The sequence below is a fragment of the Ursus americanus genome, chromosome 19 (assembly GCF_024610735.1).
Source record: "Ursus americanus isolate L20-20 chromosome 19, mUrsAme1.1.p, whole genome shotgun sequence".
NCBI lineage: Eukaryota > Metazoa > Chordata > Mammalia > Carnivora > Ursidae > Ursus > Ursus americanus.
In genome coordinates this window covers 47,194,648-47,210,920 of record NC_142145.1, presented here as the reverse complement: position 1 = coordinate 47,210,920, position 16,273 = coordinate 47,194,648, and the positions used below count along the sequence as shown (strand labels likewise).

The following is a 16,273-nucleotide window of genomic DNA, read 5'->3' as shown; positions in this document are numbered from 1 at the left end:
TTAAAGAAATACATTGTAATTTTATTTTATTATGTTTGGAGACACAGAATTTATTGAAGCCACCTTTAGGGTCTATTAATGGTCTTGTTTTGCAAATGTTCTACATGTACATGAAAAGAGTGTGTTTTTCTGTTTGTTAACTGTGGAGTTCTATATATATCAAAGAGTTTGTGGTTGTTAACTATACTGTTCTGATTTTCAGTATCTCTTTTTTTCTTTTCACTTCACCTATTAGTTCCTGAGAGCGGTTCGTTAAAATTTCCAACTATAATGGTTAATTTATGTATTTTTCCTTATAGTTATGTCAGTTGTTGCTTTATTTATTTTGAGATTGTATTGTTAGGTGCCTATATTTTGGATGGTTCAATCTTCTTTTCATTTTCCCTTTTTTGAGCATATGTTGCCTTTCTTTTTCTGATTTTTTGCCCTTAAATTTTATTTTCTCAGTGCTAAGATAGCTACATCATTTTTTTTCTTGGTTCATACTTTCTTAGTATGTGTTTATCCATTTTTTTATTTTTGAATATTTCTGTGTCTTTTTGCTTTAAGTAGCTCTCTTGTAGCCAACATATTTTTAAATTTTATTTTTAAAATCCACTTCTAAAGTCTCTTTTAATTGGTGAATAAGTTTTTTAGAAGTTCTAGTATATTTATCTTCATTATTTCTTCACTTTCTTCCTGCTTTTCATTAAAACAACTTCTCTCCTTCTGGGATTCTTATTAGACATTCACATGTATTCTATCTTTTAAATCTCTTAACTTGTTTTGTAATGTGTCTTTATCTTTCCCTGTTGCCTATTTAGAAAGTTCCTCTACCTAATTTTGCTAATTCTTTCTTCTGTTATTTTTTTGTACCTGTTGTATTCCTTATTTCAATTTTTGTGTATTTTATGTTTAACTTTTCTACTTCTTTTCTTGAGATATTTAATTCTTACGTTATGACTCTAATATAATCCACTATTTCCTATGTGTAGATACAATGCACATTTTAAATACTTGGTCTATTTTTTTTCAATTCTGCTTTACCTCATATGTATTGTTTAGCTTGCTGTTTGTCAATTAAGGAAGTTCTTCTCAGGTATCTATTTATTTGTGCTTGTGAGTTCATGTTCACCTGAGAATAGCAGCTGCTCTTTCTGGTAATGTGTTTGGTGTAAAGGATGAAGGCCAGACCCTGGAACAAATCCCTCTTTGTAAGTATTAGGGAGAAGGGAATAATAAACTCCAGGGCAGAAAACTCCAAGCACCATAAAACCACTGTTGATTGTTCCTTTTTCAGGAATGATCTCCACCAGGCAACTTGGCTTCAGGGTTTTTCTTTAAATTCTTAGAAACGAGCAGTGCTGGGTAAAGCCAGTTTCCTAGTTGGTAGTATCCTAACCATGGGGTCAGTCCAGATCTGTTTTTATCAGTACCTCATTCCAGCAGGACATTTGTGCTGCCCCTGTATTGCTATGGGGGGGGCATTTGGGCTATTGCTGTCAACCTCTTTGGAGATGCATGAAATATAAATTTTTATTTTAATATTTTATTTAAAATAAAATATATAACATTTCATTTATGATATATATGTATATACATGAAGTTTACAGTTATTTCAACAAAATAAGCAGTTCCTATTAACCTATAAAGTTAATATTCTTCTCATCATTAATCTCTGAAATAATTGATATAAACATTTTTCCCCAAATACATTCAGTTATAGAAGTTTCTATCTATCAAATAATTATTCTCAATTTGTTTTTTTTTAAATAAAGCATAATATTAATATGTGGCTGTCTGTCCAGATACTTGTAAATCAATTCATTCTTTTTCCTACGTAAATAATATTCTGTGGTATGGATGATCCATCACTTATTTATCAATTCTTCTATTGACAGACATGCTATTTTTTTCCAGGTTTTGTAAATATAAACAATATTGCAACAAATATCCTTGGATCAGTTCATTGCAATGGATGGAGTCCAGAAATAGTCCAATGAATATAGCAATTTGATATATCATAGAAGTAGTATTTCAGTTCAGGGGGGAAAAGATGATTTATTTATTTATTTTTAAAGATTTTATTATTAAGTAATCTCTACACCCAATGCGGAGCTCAAACTCACAACCCCGAGATCAAGAGTTGCGGGCTCCACTGAAGGAGACAGTCAGGTGCCCAAGATGATTTGTGTAATAAATAATACTGGCATAACTGGCCATGTCCATACAGGACAAAAAGCATTATTCCTTTGTTACATCATGTACAGAAACAAGCTCCGGATACAATGATTTAAATGTAAACAAATAAAAATATTAGGAAAAAATTTAGAATAGTTACATAATTTCAGAGTGGGGAAAAATTTTTAAAGAAATGTTGGAAACCTGAAAATAAGAAAAGGGAAAGAAGTGAACAGATATAAATCTATAAAATTTTTTCATGTTTTGTGTCTCCATATGATACAGATAACTCTAAAATTTTTTCTACATGTCATCTTAAGGTCAAATAAATGTTCAGGTCCTGGATTTTGTCTGGCAAGTACTGGTGAAATCTTATTATTACAAAGTCTGCATAACTGTACGTGTATATCACTATACCTAACTATTTATCTGTATCTATATAACTGTATTTAATACAGTTGTAATGGGATGTTGGTCTAATGATTATGTCTCTTGAAATCACATCTCTCTAGTCTGGAAATTGAACAGACCCTATAAAATAACTCTTAATTGGAGAGTATTGTGAGGAAAAAAGTTACATAGTTCATACTACTCTGAGTTCTAAATGTGTGTGCGTGTGTGTTGAAGTTTCTTTTAAAGGGGATTTTGGAAATTTCCTTCAATAAGTAATGCGGGTGGAATGATGGCTGAAAAGAATTTAAGAGTAATTAGAGTTCTTTTGTTTGATTTTAAGGTAGTGAAACATTTAGCTGTGGGTGGCACGCAAATATACATTTGAATATTTCCTTTAAAAAAGGGACTTGGTTAACAGACACCAGATTTTTTTTCTTTGTTCCAGATGATTAATTGTAGTCAGTGGAGCAACAAAAGTATTGATTTGCCCCATTGGCACAAGAAAGGAGTGTTCACTCTTTTAAATCTTTAGAAAGACATTTATTGCCCTAATTCACTAAAGATCAATGGTTATAAATGAAGATGTTTCCTCCGAAGTTAGGTTTATAACCAAACTCTTGTTTAATCAGGAACCTTAAAGATGATGTAACTCTAGTCCAATCTCCTCTGTAGATGGAGACACAGGGGCTGGGGGATTGGGTAACTTTTCAGAGCTATGAATAGCAGTGGCAGGACTAGAACCTCCTCCAAGCTGTTGAGATCTTGATAGTGAACCAGGCCATCAACAATAGGTGGAGAAGAAGACTGGTGCCAAAGGCATTGTCTCAAAGGCATTTAAATTAGGAATATGATAATTGTTTCCCTAAAGATTTCCTACTGTCCTAGCAAATGATAATTTATGGGCAATACCCACCTCCTGACGCTTTCTGTTGTTTTCTTGGAGAGAAAGAGTGGACTCTTGGAGAGCCCACTGAAAGTAGATGTCTGTAAGGCAACATCCTAACTATACATGCCCTGAGTCCTGACAGTTCAAATGTCAATGTTTATGTGCATTTGGACACTTGCTGACTGAACAGGTAAGGATGGGGAGAAGTGACTTATAGGATTTGATTGGGCAGCATAAAAAGAGGGGATTACTTGTTTCATAGACCTCTGTTGATTCTATCCTACATGGACCGTTAAATTACCTACTTAGTTTCAATAATACTGTTATCCTAGTAGAATGTACTTGGACTTCTGATTCAAAGTAAATTGTGATTCATTCACATGTAAAGTTCAAAAGGCATAAAATGGAGATGAAGTAGAAAAAGCAAATCGACTTTTTTTTTGTTTTTTTGTTTGTTTTTTAGAAAAGAGACTTGTCTGTGAAGACTAGTGGGGGGCTAACTAGGAGGAGGTGTGTATAAGTTTGCATGGGGTTTAGGAGGAAAAATTGTATGATGCACATTGGGTCCCCACCCCCCACATTGCTGCATTCTTCTATCTCATAACAGTATTGGTCAGAGGTTTTCAAATTCACATGATGTTGGGGCAAAATGATATACTGTCGATTTAATATTCTCGCATCTGCCCCTTCCTTTCTGTCCCTGCCACTATATCTGTATCTTAGCCGTTCATCATTTCTTGCTTGAAAAATTTCAACGGTTTTCTCATTAGTCTTGCTGCTGGTGTCACTCCTCTTCCTGTCCATTTTCTATGCTACCTCCAGTATTACAGTTCCAAAAAATGCTAATTCTATTCCATTCCTTCCTTGTTTGAAATCCTTTGGTGCTTCCTAAGTGCCCACAGGATAAGGTTTAAAATTCTTAGCCTGGTAGTTAAGTTCTGGCCCCTGCCTTCCTCTCAACCATATCTGCATTGTACTCTCCTGGTTGCCCCACACTCCCTCAATCACGCAATAGTCTCTATTGAGTGGCCACTGGGTACCAGGACATGTGCATGAGCTGGATCCTAGAACATAATGGGAGCAAGATGGTGCCCTAAATGGAGAACAACCATGGCCATTCATGCTGACCGACTCTTCTAGTCTCTATCATGAATGGAGTAAAGCACACAGAAACCACACACCCTTTTATGACTAATCGTTCACTCTATTTCATAACCTAGTGTAATTTGAAGTAAAAAGATCCTTATTTAACACAGCTAAGAGAATGAAAGGACAAGCCACAGACTGGGAAACATATTTGCACATCACATGCCTGATAAAGGATTTGTATCCAGAAAATGCAGAAGAGTCTCAAAACTCAATGATAAGAAAATGAACGAACAAATTAAAAAATGGGCAAAAGATTCGGACACTTTAGCAAAGAAGATATATGATGGCAAAGGAGCGCCTGAAAAGACATTTATCATCATTAGTTATCATCAGGGAAATGTAAATTGAAGCCACAAAGAGGTATCAGAGCTCTTAGAATGGCTCAAATGAGAAAACAAAACAACCCCTCTGGCAGTACCAACTACTGGTAAGGATGTGAAGCAGCTGGAACTTGTAGGCACTGTGGGGGGAAATGCAAACTGGGGCAGCCACCAGGGAAAACAATTCCGTAGTTTCTCATAAAGTGAAACTTAGGTTTACCATACAACTCAGCAATCACACTTCCAGGTATTTACCAGGTGAAGTGAAAGCTTATATTCACACAAAAACCTTTATAACTATGGTGGCCCCAAACGGGAAAAAAAAAATCCCAAATGTTCTTCACCCAGTGCAAGATTATACAGACTTGGTAGACTCATCAAAAAAAAAAAAAAAAAAAAAAAAAGAGAGAGAGAGAGAAAGAACTCCTGATATACACACTAGCATGGATGAATCTCTAGGGCATTGATGCTGTGTGAAAAGCCAGGGTTTAAAAGTTACGGACCGTATGATTTCATTTTTATGGCTTTCTGGAAAAGGTAAAATTGTATGAACAGAAAACAGATCAGTGGCTGCCACGGGGCTGGGGAGAGGGAGGAGTGTTTGTGTACAAAAGGGTCTAGGAAAGTATTTTGGGTGGATGGAACTGTTCTATATTTTGATTGAAACATGATTACAGGATACATTTGGCAAAAGTCACAGAACTGGGCACTAAGAAGGGTCGATTTTATTTTATTTTATTTTATTTTATTTTATTTTATTTTATTTTATTTTATTTTATTTTATTTTATTTTTTAAAGATTTTATTTATTTATTTGACAGAGAGAGAGAGAGCCAGCGAGAGAGGGAACACAAGCAGGGGGAGTGGGAGAGGAAGAAGCAGGCTCCCAGCGGAGGAGGAGCCTGATGCGGGGCTCGATCCCATAACGCTGGGATCACGCCCTGAGCCAAAGGCAGACGCTTAAGGACTGCGCTACCCAGGTGCCCCGAAGGATCGATTTTAATGTATGCAAATTGTATCTCAATGAAGAAAATGACCCTTGTTTAAATATAAGAACCAATGAGGTGTATCTGTCCAATTTCAGCTTTCTGTCAGTTTTCACTGTGGCATTCACGGTGAGCTGTGCTGTGGGGGCAGGGGATCCTGGGTTGTGGCGTGGCTGTGGCTTCCAGTCCGTTCCCCTGGGGGAGCGGCACATTTAGCAAGCTGAGAGAACCTTTCGACAGGAGCCCACATGCTCCTATTCAACTTGGTATCCACTCATCCCTGACTCTTCAGGAGCATGTCGAATAATCTGGTGGGTAATTTATTAAAATTGAATGAGAAATCAATAGGCCATCTTCTTTCTTTAATCCCATTAAGTTAGTCATGTAGATGCATTTTAGGGATTATACCTTCTATCTTGCGCATGAATGACTTTTCGAAAGGAAATGAGTTAGCTTCTCCGAACCCTTAGCTTAGCACATCCTTCATTGTTTTTCTGGGTTTCCTTTCTTTTCTCTGGGGCTTTTGGTCTCTACTGAAGATTCCAGGGGAAAACGTAGATGCAACTGGTAGGAGAATTACTTATTGTTCTGTTCTTCCGTCCCACTGCCAGATGATGGTCCTGGGGTTTGCTTCAGGAATTGTGATTATTCTCTTCACAACAGCCTGGCTGTAGGGCTTAGCGAATGGTTCTGAGGGTATCTTCATTCTAGAGCAAGCAGCTGATTTTCATGTTCACTGAATATGCTTTCTGTTTTTTGGTGCTGGGTTTGAATAGACCAGGTGTTAAGAAACCAGTACTAAATAAACAAAAACATGATTCTAACATAGAGAAATACATTGGCTAAACACGAAACATTTTCCACATTTCCTAGGCTCTTTCTCAATTAAAATGAAAGAAGAAGGCTAGTTCTTAGTACTACTTTTTTTGTTTTGATTTTCTTGCTTTTTTTTTTTTTTAGGGAAAGGACATTAGTTAAAACTAAGGAAATCTGAATATGTATGGAGTTTAGTTATTAATAATGTATCAGTATTGGTTCATTAATGATAACAAATGTTATATTAAGGTAAGACGTTAATAATAGAGGAAATAGAGGAAAGTGTAATATAATCATAATTTTTTGTAAACCTAAAACTGTTCTAAAAAGTGAAGTTTATTTTTAAAATAGTTAAAACTTAACAGGGGGTCTAAGACAATGCCAATACCCGTTCACTACCCATGAGCCCATTTTGAAAAAGAAAAAGAATTCAAGGGGGGGCGCCTGGGTGGCACAGCGGTTAAGCGTCTGCCTTTGGCTCAGGGCGTGATCCCGGCGTTCTGGGATCGAGCCCCACATCAGGCTCCTCCTCTGGGAGCCTGCTTCTTCCTCTCCCACTCCCCCTGCCTGTGTTCCCTCTCTTGCTGGCTGTCTCTCTCTCTGTCAAATAAATAAATAAAATCTTAAAAAAAAAAAAAAAAGAATTCAAGGAAGTACTGCCAACAAAATTAGAAATGAATCTAAAAAAGCAAACTACTCATTTATCATTGTATGTCTGATACTTCTGTATTATTGTGCCTTATGATACTTATGATACAGAAAATGCTGGTGAGCAAAGAAGTAAAACTTTTATTTAATTCAAGAAAAATTTTGTTGTGTTGCATAACATAAAGTATTAAATAGTCTATCAGTAAAAACTTTTCTTTTATCAATACACTGGAAAAGGGATTGGCGGGAATGCTAACATTCTTACCATTTTGCAGGGAAGGTAAAAATATTGATTACACATAGATGTTCATAGGAAATACAAAGTGATCATTTATCTACAAATTGAGTGACCACTGGAGGGGTGGTTCTCAAAGTGTCTACTTTTCTTGCTTTAATCAAGTATATTTTTTTTTAATTCAGTGTTCAGTTATATTTTTTTTGAATTTTTTATTATATTAGTCACCATACAGTACATCCCCAGCTTTTGATGCAATGTTCCATGATTCATTGTTTGCGTATAACACCCAGAGCTCCATGCAATATGTGCCCTCCGTAATCCCCATCACCGGCCTATCCCAATCCCCCACCCCCCTCCCCTCTGAAGCCCTCAGTTTGTTTCCCAGAGTCCATAGTCTCTCGTGGTTCATTCCCCCTTCTGTATTATTTTAATCTGTTTTCTCCAAGCTGAATTTTGAAATTTCCCAAGATGTATCTGGATTCAGTTCCACTGAAACAAAATATTTCCAACCTTAATTCTTTCTACCTTAAGATAGGACCAAGAGTCCTCCGTGAGAGTAAACATGAGTTTCACTGTCCAGAGCAGCACGGAAGAGAGAGCCTGAGGGGCCTCCTTCCCGCCCCCTCCCAGTTTAACGAGGAACGGTGGAGGGGGTGGGGCAGAGGCCAAGACACAGCCTTTCCTGGAGCCCAGGGCCCTCATTGAAGGGCTTGCGAACACTTTCCCTTCCTGTAGTAAAGGCCAGCATTCTTTCACAATTCCACAGCTGACCCTGCTGCACAGATTAATTTATTTTTCCTGAATCCATCTTGTCAGAAAAATTCCAGGGCCAGCAACCTAGCTATTTCCAAATCAACCTTTCACCCTAGTGTTTCCCAGTGATGTTCTTAAGGAAGTGAGAAATTTGGTTTGTTTCAGACCAGGTGACTCTGCTGACCCAGGATGGGCTGCGTGCAGGGCATTCTCCTGGCACAGCTGCCTTGAGCAGGCCAGTCTATGAACCAAAGTGTTTTTTTTTTTCCACTAAGCCCACGAGATGGCAACTCCAAAGGAAAGTGCCAAGTGCCACCTGAACATTCTTACTTGTCCACCATCGATCGTCCCATTCTCAAGGCTAGCTGAATCCTATCTTCACCAAGAGGTTTTCTCCAAGCACTAACTTTAATGGGTGGTGGCATGTTTCCCCTCTAAGGTTGAAACTCCTAGTTAAACATCTTTGGAAAGCTCACATGGTGCTAACACACATTTGCTCACAAATACTTGCGGACCGTTCTGCAGTCTTCCCAAAGTTTGGAACTGTTTCTTCCTTTCTTTTCTTTTCTTTTTTTTTTTTTAAGCCTACAGCACCCAGTATTCCTCGGAGGTCTCCCATCCAAGTACTAACCAGGCCTAGCCCTGCTTAGCTTCCAAGATCAGACGAGCTTGGGTGTGTTTAGTGGTACGGCTGTAGGCTATCTCATCTTTTTTGAAGTGTGGATCTCATTTGCGGGCAAGTAGGCGCCCTTCTAGCTCTAGAGGCTCCGAACTCTCTGGGAAGCTCGGTTGGGTGTGCCCAGATTTTCACCCCCACACTATGGTCTCCTGGCTTAGTCTGAGGACACCCTAGCAGATGAACATGGAGCTCTGGTTTTCTTCTCCTGCCTGTATCTGTCTCTGCCTCCTGGAGTTTCACCACCATTTAATGGTTATTGACACTGATAATGATAATGATAATGGCAACAGGAGACCTGAGAGGCAGCATAGCGTACTATGGATTCTGCAGGTACACTGTCTAGGTTTGTTTACATTTTGTCTCTGCTGCTTACCAGCTGTGTGAACTTGGCAAGTTGCCTGACCTCTCTGTGCCTCCGCTTTCCATTTGTAAAACCAGAATCATGGTTTCTATTTCGTAGGAATGTTGAGAATTATGAGTTAATGTACGCAAAGTTCTTTAAATTTCTATTATTATTATTGGGAGTATAGCTACCATTTATTGAATGCTTACTGAGTGTCAGGTAGTGTTAAGAGCATCTCACATGTTATTTTATCTAAATGTTATTTTCTTCCTTACAGTGACCTTGTGAGTCACAAGGCGAGGAAACTAAGGCTCCGTAACTCACTTGGATCAAGGCAGCTGTGCCAGGAGAATGCCCTGCACGCAGAGCCAGAGTTCAAATTCAGGGCTGCCTTGCCTTTAAGCGGTTTGCTAATACATCTTCTCGTGCTAATGTGGCTAATATATGGTACATTGATTCTGGTAGCTTTCTTTGTAATACTGATTTGGAGGGAAATACAGACTCCTATTATTTTTCTCATCTTCCATGACCTCTTGTCTCCCATCATAGGTGGCAAAACACCTCGACAACATCTTGGAGAAATGTGGAGGCTGAGAAAACATCTCAACCACAGCTTTGGAGGTCTTCGGGATGATTGGACAGCTCGGGGAGCTGGACATTTCTGAAGGTTAGGCTGCCTGGGGTTGGTGGAGATTTGGGATGGCAGAGGAGATTGGGTGGTTAGACTTTTGTCTTTACTTCTGAATAACTGCTCTCATGACCAGTTAATCAAGTTGTCTGGAGTGGAGGCTGCAGACATACATGATACATGCCCTTCTACCATCTAATTAGCTTATGGTATCTGACACAAGTCAGATAGATCTAGGCTTAAATGCTTCTTTATACCTAAATAGGAAAGGCTAGAAAGTTGTTTAACTTCTCTGGAGTTCTCTGAAAAGAAAACACTTGATTGATCAGGTTTTCGAGGGAATTAAAAAAACATGTGATGGTCCCTAAGTATTTATCTCTTTGGTTCCAGTCTGGAACTGCAAGTGTTGGCAAGACTTTTCTAATGAATAACGGAAGGGTTTTTTTTAATTATCAGACTTAACCTTTATCACTAAGTAGAAAACATTCAGTGTGTGTCCTCTGGACCCATGTGATAACTGAGTGCTAGCCAGGCCCTGCACGAAATACATAATAATCCTCCCAACTCTTGTGTAAGGTGGGGATGGTCTCCAGTTTGCACATGAGAAATTCAGGTCCAGAGAAATGATTTGCCCAAAGTGATACAGTTGGTTAGTGGGAGAGTCAGGACTGACCCTCATGACTCCAAAGCAGTGCCATCTCTCTATGACAGAGACAGCATAAATGCCATTCATTTCTTCATTCATTTGTCCAAGGTTTGTTGATCATTTGATATGTGCTTGGCACAGTTTCTGAGGCTATGTGTGTAATGCAAAGAAACATATGTGGAAATGTATACTGCGGTTGAAGAAACAATCACACACATATTGCAAACTTAAGAGCCTGAACTCACATTTGAAGTAATGTTGGGGCTCTCCTAGGACAGGATTTCTGGTCTCCCTAACCTAGAGGCATGACTTTTGTTACCCAGAGATCAGAGGGGATCTGAGACCTGCATAAATCTGGGACACTCAGGGGGCCACACTCTCAATGAGATGATTGAATTGAGGAGGAAAAATAACCCTCCAGCAGAGGAAGACAAGGAGGAACTTGGCTTGGAATCAGGTGAAATAAAATGTGTCCTGGGAGAATCCATAACAATAGGGGCCTCACAGGGGTTTGGGGTCAAAACTCATGCTACCAATGTGGTCCAGGCATGAACCCCAACCCAAATGACCAATGCAAAAATAGTGCTTCAGTGATCTTACCTCCCCCCCTCCCCCGCCCGGGGCACCTGGTAGAAGCAAATGCAAAATAGATCTGGAGAGAGAGACTGTCAGCCCAGGCTGCACAGGATTCATACAGGCAAAGCCCCACAGAATAGGAGCTCACAACACCAAGTCTGCAACACACACACACACACACACACACACACACACACACACACACACGCCATGCACCAGCATCAGCATACAGAATGTCTGTGGAAGACACCACAGAGTAGCAAAGTTTGAAGACTCGGTGGGTTGGACTTTAAAGGCTTCAGTGGGTCTAGGGCTGGCTTCAGTGGGTAAGGGGGCATCCTCAGTGTGAAGATCAGCCGGCACCAGGACAAGGAGGTAGGTCTTGGCAAGTCTTGCTTAAGAGTAGTAAGCGGTTAAGACTAACAGGAGCTGAAGGTTTTATTTAGAGGTCAGTGAAGAATAAAACTGAAATATTAAATGAAGGCCAAGTTGTCAAGGACTTTGAATGTCTTACCAAAGGTGGACAGGCGACATGATAAAACATTTAAAGAAGGGGCGCCTGGGTGGCACAGCGGTTGAGCGTCTGCCTTCAGCTCAGGGCGTGATCCCGGCGTTATGGGATCGAGCCCCACATCGGGCTCCTCTGCTGTGAGCCTGCTTCTTCCTCCCCCACTCCCCCTGCTTGTGTTTCCTCTCTCGCTGGCTGTCTCTATCTCTGTCGAATAAATAAATAAAATCTTAAAAAAAAAAAACATTTAAAGAAGTCTTTGCAGAATGTTTGGTGATGCTTAGAAAATGCAAGGAAGGGGATAGAAAGGAGGACCGGGATTAATATCTGGTGGGACACATGGCAGGTTGGGAAAATGGATAAGAAAAAGGAATAGCCTGCTGTGGGAGAGCTAGAGGAAAAGCATATAGACTTCCTATTTAATCCAGAAGTTTCAAGCTGTGTCCTGCAGAATGAGTGTATTCCTCTGAGATACCTCTGAGCAGCCACTTATTTTATCTCATGCAACTTGGCCCTACATAACATTTCTTTTCTTTTTTTTTTTTTAAGATTTAATTTATTTATTTGACAGAGAGCACGAGCAGGGGTGGGGGGGTGGGGGCGGCAGACAGAGTGAGAGGGAGAAGCAGTCTCCCAAATGAGCAAGGAGCCCGACTGTGGGGCTCGATCCCAGGACCCTGGAATAATGACCTGAGCTGAAGACAGATGCCTAACGGACTGAGCCACCCAGGCGCCCCCCTATATAACATTTCATTTGGAAAAAATTATTTTGCAGCTTTGAAAAAATAGTAGAGCTTAAAAAATTGTTTTATTTTACTAAAGCAAAGGAGTAAGCTAAAGTCTTCGGCCAAAATATTCTAGGTGGGAAGGTATTGGGATGGTCTGGTTCTCCCTGTAGAGAATCGTGTGCAATTAGCTGCTTCATACATCATCTTCTTTTGGGAGGAGTGTGGTAACAATTGGTCAGCCGCTGCAGGTAGTTCGGTACAGTATATTATCAGCTTCACAGGGATCATCCCCACCCGGGTCAGATCCTCCACAACCAGGGCAAAATCCACAGGAAACCTCCAGGCGTGGTGAGACCTGCCCAACCCCCCGGGGACTTCGGCTGCAGAACTAGCACTCTGTAATCCGCAGTACTGATGGAGTGAGAAGTTCTGTGTTAGAGATGGCACATTTACAGGGAGAAGGGTCCCTTTGTCTGGATGAACCACCTCTTGCCCTTGGCCAGGGCTGTAACTTCCGGCAGCCAGGAGAAGGCCAAGGAGTTTGAACCTGAGCAGAAGGAAAGGTGGGAGGTGTGCGTTGAGTTTCGTGTGGGGTGTGCTCTAATCCAGCTTTGTCAGCCCCTGGCAGCAGAGGTAAAATGAGCAGGGCCCAGGGGAGTTGGGGCTTTGAGTTGGGTGGAAACTGCTAGAAGATGCAAATTGGTAAATAAACATTAAAACAAGGCGGCTCTGCTAATCCAGGACTGGCAAAGGACAAATTGCTAATCTAACCTCCCAGCCAGGATGGCCGCCTCAGTGGAACAAAGGCGGCTTTTATAGCTTATGTTTTATTTGTAAACTGACAGCGGCTGGTCAGTTAAATGGATTTTCTCTCACCTGCCTCCAAGGGTTGGGGGTGGGGTGGCAGGTAATCCTCTCCTCTACGGGCCCAGGGAAACGGTCACCTGATCTGACCAGGAAAGGCCTTGGAGGATGTGCCAAATTTTAGCCACTTTAGAGTAACTGCCGAATTGCTCGTCAACAATGGGGCCAGTGTCTGAGGGGGAAAGGCTGGGGAGTGGCAAGGCTTTCCAGCTCGTAATTCATGAGAGGCCTTGGGTTTCCAGGCCTCTCTCCAGGCTCGCAATTCCAGGGTTCGAGGCCTTCTCTGGGGAGGGTGGTAGTGAGAGCACGTCGGTGCTGTTAATTCTCTGAAAAGATGTCTGTCACCCAGGCTCCTTCCTACGGGAGGCAGGTTGCCTCCCCTACTTCCTCTGAAGAGCTGGCCCCCCAGCCCAGGGTGTCAGCTCATTCATTATTCCATTGGACCTGTGAGAGGAGAGCCTGGCACTGAGATCCGACACCCACACCGACAGCTGGCTCACACCTAATCGCCTGGGGAAAATCACAGATAAGTCCCCATCTCCAGGGGCCTCTGTCCTCTGTTACCCACTGCTCAATCTGCCTCCTGTCACCCCACTTCCTCCACCTCAAATGTCAAGGCATTCTGACTGGGGTGAAGTGCGGCTACCAAAGGGGAGGAGATGATATTTTTCTGGAGTAATTGCCTCTCTTAAGGCGCACCTTGTCGCTGTTGGCCACACAGGAATCCCGCTCACGGGTGCAGGGCTAGGTCTCCTGAAGCTATTAGAATTCCAAAGGTCTCCATAACCCCATGATCAAGGAGAGGACAGAAATCGTTTCCAGAGATTGTTCCTGAAGCCCCAAACCATGTCCATGACGAGGGAGTGATTTCAAATATGGGGTCCGAATCAACTGGGAGTGAGTGGGACATTGCCCAGGAAGTTGCCCAGGCGGGGCCGAGGGACGGGAGCTGGTTTAAGGAAGTGTGGGAATGCAGTACGTAATGTTCTGCCCTCATCTGACAGGAGACCTCACGGCACAGATGCTTGATTTCTGACCGTCTCACTCACGCGCTAAGGCTTAGGAAGATTTTCTCTCTGTGTAGTCTCAGGTGCCTGTTTAAAGGTCCCGTCCCAAAGGCTGTGACCTGAGACTTGGTCTCTAGGGGGATAGTTTGCAGGGGTGGAGGATGAGGGCTGACTAAACTGAGGATGCCTTACTTGGGCTTACTTGGGCTGGATCTGGGGCTTAGCTCACAGGCCTCTCTCCTCTGTGAGGAGCATCCCCCCTGCTCCCGCTGCCTTTTATGGACTGTCTACACCTCCTTCAAGTGTCCCTGTCATTCCTTTTCTGATAAGGATGGGACTACTGATTTCATACTGCCTTGCCCCTGACACGGCTCTAGCTAGCCCTGGTCTCTGGGACTCTGAGTGGCAGCATTTGGCAGGCTGCTCTCCTGCCCTTTGATCCCCTCTCTCCTCACTTTCCCTCCCGTGGTTCTCCTCTCCTCTCAGCGCCTCTGCCCTCTCCTGCTTCCCCCACAGCTGGCACCTGTACATCCTTCAGGGCTTGATTCTTTTCTCTCTCTTTTTTTAAAAGATTTTATTTATTTATTTGACACAGAGAGAGAGATAGCCAGGGAGAGAGGGAACACAAGCAGGGGGTAGGTGCAGAGGGAGAGGAAGAAGCAGGCTCCCAGCGGAGCCCAATGCGGGGCTCAATCCCAGGACTCCGGGATCACGCCCTGAGCCGAAGGCAGACGGTTAATGACTGAGCCACCCAGGTACCCTGGGCCTCGATTCTTAAATGGAGTTTCCTCAGGGAGGAGTCTCCGGACATCTCAGTATCTGCCTTGGCCCCAAACACTTCCCCTCTCTCATTCTCTCATGGCAGCTTGTTCTTTCTCTCTATATTACCTCAATTTCTAATTAGCTTCTCTACATAGGTTTCCTGTCACATACCCCTTTCCAGACTCAGTTCCATGGTGGAGACCATGTCTGTGTTGTTCACACTCTATACCAGTGCCCAGAACTGCACCTGGCACATAGTAGGTTCTCAGTAAATACTTGTTGAATGAGTGAATGGATGGATGAATTCATGCTTCCAAGGTACTAGGCATGACGCTAAGCACCTAGTGGCAATTAGTGAACTGTTCCGTTTCTTACCCTTCTATGTATCTGTATTTATCCCAGTCTGTATTTTAAGGTCTTGGCTATGCCTTAAGTTTCTCACTACCCTCATAGCTCCCGGTGCTGGTCTACTTGGAGGCAGCGGGTGCAGTGGTTATGAGGGAAGGCTTTGAGGTGAAAGCCCAGCTTTTCCACTTACTAGCTATGTAGCCTTGTTTTTGTTTAATGTCTTTTGCACAGACTAGAATGTTTAGCACAATATGACAAGATAATGCCAGTATTTGGCATTGTTGTTTTATTTCTGACTTTAACAGAAACACTCTTTTTAAAAAGATTTATTTATTTATTTGAGAGAGAGAGAGAGAGAGAGATTCTCCACTAAGTGCAGAGCCCAACGTGGGGCATGATCTTATGACTCGAGCCAAAATCAAGAGTTCATTGCTCAACTGACTGAGACACCCTGGCGCCCCGGAAATACTTTTAATATGATAGATATTCTTTATTGTTTAAGAGTGTCTTAAATATAATATTGTATGTCAATTATACTTCAATAAAAGAAAAGATGGGGTACTTGGGTAGCTTTTTTATAGTGATTCATTAACACTTGTAAACAATATCCAACTACTGAAACAAGATGCCAGATATGAAATACGGCTGCTCTATGATGATAGAGACAATCTCTCCTGGGACTTAGCTGTGGAATTATTGCAGAGGGTGCTACTGGGGAGTCTCCCCCAAACACTGTGCCCATAGGTATTACAGTATGAGCCAAGAAAACATGGTGGAAAGCAGAGGTCTGAGGGATGGACAGACCTGAGACCAAATCCTGGCTTCACCACTCAGCA

At 41.8% G+C, this 16,273-nt stretch overlaps 1 pseudogene; it reads right to left on the bottom strand.

The window, feature by feature from the left end:
* Positions 1-8,930: 8,930 nt before the first annotated feature.
* On the bottom strand, positions 8,931-9,047 carry LOC123782100 (5S ribosomal RNA; annotated as a pseudogene).
* Between the last annotated feature and the right edge of the window lie 7,226 nt (positions 9,048-16,273).